General features: G+C 51.8%; 1 protein-coding gene across 3 annotated transcripts in view; it reads right to left on the reverse strand.

Annotated features, from left to right (window-relative positions):
- Nucleotides 1-3948, reverse strand: part of TRPV4 (transient receptor potential cation channel subfamily V member 4) — a 68223-nt gene that overhangs the window by 22444 nt on the left and 41831 nt on the right. The gene's annotated exons all lie outside the window — the stretch shown is intronic.

Here is a 3948-nt window from a genome sequence, read left to right on the forward strand (position 1 = left end):
AGGGAGGAGGGAAAGAACGAAGGAAGGAAGGAAGGGAAGAAGGAAGGAAGGGAGGAGGGAAGGAAGGAAGGAAGGAAGGAAGGAAGGAAGGAAGGGAGGAAGGATGAAAAGAAGGGAGGGAGGAAGGGAGGAAGGGAGGAAGGGAGGGAGGAAGGAAGGAAGGAAGGAAGGAAGGAAGGAAGGAAGGAAGGAAGGAAGGAAGGAAGGAAGGAAGGAAGGAAGGAAGGAAGGAAGGAAGGAAGAAAGGGAAAGGGAAAGGAAGAGAAGGGGAGGGAGGGAGCTTGATTCCTGCTTGCTGTGTACCAGGTACTATGCTAAGCTCTGGGGAAACAAGGAAAAATCCTCACACTCAGAATTCACACTCTAACAAGGGAGACAACAGGTCTAAAGACAGGGATGCGCCTACAAAGTAGATACAAGGCAAAGACTGAAACCAGTGAAGAGGCAGGAGAGAGTCTGACATGGAGTGACTTAGGAAAGGGAACAGAAGCGCAGAAAGAAAGAACAGAAGATGGGGAGGAGAGAGCGAGAGAATCATCGTGATCACGGTAATGGACACAGCACTATAGAGACAATGGCAAGAAGAATCCGCATTTTATCGTGTGGTGGAATGTAAGCTCCTTGAAGGCAGGCGCTGCTTCCTTTTTGTCTTTGCATCTCACTGTGCCAGTGTGCAGTAGGTGCTTCATAAACACTTGTTGCTTGGTTTGATCTCCTAACTTTGGTGCTGCACGTATCATTACGTCCATTTTTACAGGTGAGGAAATGGTTCGGGAAGGAAGTGAGTGTTAGCGGGAGAATCAAGGTCCAAGGCTAGGCAGAATCGTCCTTGACTACCCGCTACCCGGCCCCCTCAGGGACAAAGCAAAGTGGGCTGGCTGGGGGGTCCTGGTATTATCACACACACACACACACACACACACAGAGAAATAAGCATATGCTTGCAAACACACATAAATGCATGCTTACACATAAATATATACACAAACATGTACACACAAATGTACACATACACATAAACACAAATATCTACCCACACCACACATACATATAAACACACAAGTACACACATACAAATACACAATACACAAAGAAATCCATGTAAACACACAGAAATACATATCTACACATACATAAACACACAAACACATATAAACACATACACACAATACATATAAACGCAAGTACACACATACAAATACACCATATACACATAAACATATAAACACATGCATAGATACACACATGCATATATAAACACACATATACACATGAATATATACAAATACACATACGTACTTATATACATACACATAGATATAAATATACGCATAGGTATAAACATACATACACACATGTAAATACACACATGGATGCACACATACATATAGACATGCATACAAACCCGCGTCCATACCTGCACACAAATACACACATACACATACACAGGCATGCTCAGAATGATGACCAGCAGCTGGGCGAGCAGGAAAGCTAGACCGCCCAGGTGTGTTTCTCCCGTGTGTGGCCCGGGCCCTACTTCCCAAACCTAGCTGCACACATGTGCCCCCGGCCCACAAGCCCGGGGCCTGCCCCCAGCCCAGCCTCCACTGGCCGGGCTAGGAAGGCAGCCGAGCATGGAAGCACCAGGAACAGCCCCGAGCCACCTGTGCGCTGGTTCCCAGAAACCAGCGAGGCAGAGCCGGCCTTGGCCAGACAGACACAAAAGGGGCTGCGCCCCGGGCCGGGGAGCAGGGAGCCAGAAGATGAGGGTTCAAGCTCCCGCTTCCCTCCTGCGTGACCTTGGGCAAGCTGCCTGCCCTCTCTGGGCCTCAGTTTCCCCCTCCGTCAAATGAGAAACTAGGGGATCTCAGAGATCTCTCCCAGCTCCGAATCCTGACAAGACGGAGGAATGTGGTGGCACTCAGGCTTGGGGTCCTAAGCTCAGCCCAAGAGGTATCCTCAGCAACCACGGCTCTTGACCCCCCTCTCTCCCACCCCCAAAGTGGAAGGCCGATTAGCAAGACCAAACGACTCTCGGCCCCGCCCCCACTTTTCCCCTCCCCAGGGGTTCTCCTGGCCTGAACCAAGTAGCCCCTACTCCAGGGGCATTCCTGGAGAGCAGTGAAGCAGAGTGTGTGTGTGTGTGTGTGTGTGTGTGTGGGTGTGTGTGTGTGTGTGTGTGGGTGTGTGTGTGAAGCCCAAGCACCGGGCCAGCCCCCAGCCCGCAAAGGAGGAAGACCTGGGATACTGAGGGAGGGAAGGGTTCGAGGATGCAAACCACAAGCAGCGTGGACAGGGCCAGTAATCGACCCATGTGCAAAGCGAGCGAGCGTATACGTAAATGAGATGCAGATCAGACGTGGAATGTTGTGCCCCAAAACGGTTCTGTGTCAGCAACTCCCATGAATGTCCACTGCCTGGTGGGACTGAAGGACCCAGGACTGGGGAGTCAGGAGACCTGGGTTCCAGGCCCAGCTTTGTGACTGCCTTGCCTGTGACCTTGGCCAAGTGTTCTCACCAAGCCGAAGCTTTTTAGTTGGGGCTTTTTGTTAATTTTTAAAATTTTCAAAATAAAAGGATTGGACTAACAGAGGCCTTCCATTGATTCTAACTGCAGTGTTCCCTCGAGGCCCCTCCCAGCCCTGACAACCCCTGTTCTGAGGCCCCTCCCACCTCTGACATCCCCTGTTCTGAGGCCCCTCCCAGCTCTGATAGTCTATATTCTATGGTCTAAAGGCCCTTCTGGCTCTGAAGGTCTGTAAGTCTTTGTGAAGCTGCCAGCTACAGAGACAAGCTGAGGGCCGGGGCCTCTTGGACCCCTCCCAGACCCCAGGAGCACACAGGTCTCATTCAGGTTGGAGGCAGACCTGGACAGGGTGGGCAGCAGGCAGCCAGGAGGTGCCAGGGGGAGCTCACAAAGCCAAGCCTGTTCTTGGCGATGGGAGGACCATCCCTCGAAAGCCACATGGCAGTCGTTAGGGCTGGGTGGGTTCAGGGGGAGCCAAGAAAACAACACAAGGAAGAGGGCTCAGGGCATCTCTCAGCGCTAACCGGCCAGCTTCCCAGCAGCCAGTCAGGCTCTAGGCGCCAGCTCCTTCCCAAGTTCAGCCCCTCAGAGAGCTGTGGCCCAACAGAGCCAGGAGAGAGGTGCTCCTGCCTCAGGTCACCAGCTGGGCCTTCCAGTGGGTCAACAACTCCCCCAGTCAAAGGATGTCTGGGAAGTCATGAAAACATGTCCCTGCCTTTTCCCAATCTCCCCAGATGCTCGAGCGTCCCCCTCTCAGACCTTCTTCCACCTACACTTTATACCTCTTCTATTATTTACACCTGGTCTCCCCCATTAGAACATAAGCTCCTGGAGGGCAGGGGCTGGTTTTGATTTTCTTAGTATACCTTGGATTTAGCATAGAGTCTGGTATACAGCAAGGCTTTAATAAATGCTTGTTGCCCAGGAATGGAGGAAGAGGCCTGGGGGAGGAGCCCCAGGAAGGCGGGGTCACTGCATCCCAGAGTCTGGGGAATGGGAGGTGGAGGAGACCAGAAAGGCTGGGGGTGGGAGGCAAAGCTTAGGGAGGACTTGACCCTATATCTGATCCTGACAGGGAGCTCCTGGAGTTTATTTAATAAGTGGGTGGGGATGGGAGGGGATGACACATTCAGACCTGAGCTTTAGGAAAATCACTTTGTAGCTGAGTGCAAGATAGGAGGAGGGACAGTAGGGAGAGACTTGAAGCAGGCAGACCAAGCAGTAGTATTGCAAAGACAATGAAGGGAGGAAGAAAGGAAGGAGGGAGGAAAGGAGGAAGGAAGGAGAGAGGGAAGGAAGGAGAGAGGGAGGGAAGGAAGGAAGGAAAGAAGGAAGGAAGGAAGGAAGGAAGGAAGGAAGGAAGGAAGGAAGGAAGGAAGGAAGGAAGGAAAGAAGGAAGGAAGGAAGGAAGGAAGGAAGGA

Source organism: Vombatus ursinus, unplaced genomic scaffold (genome assembly GCF_900497805.2).
Source record: "Vombatus ursinus unplaced genomic scaffold, bare-nosed wombat genome assembly UNPS02001287.1, whole genome shotgun sequence".
In the NCBI taxonomy this organism is placed as follows: Eukaryota; Metazoa; Chordata; class Mammalia; order Diprotodontia; family Vombatidae; genus Vombatus; species Vombatus ursinus.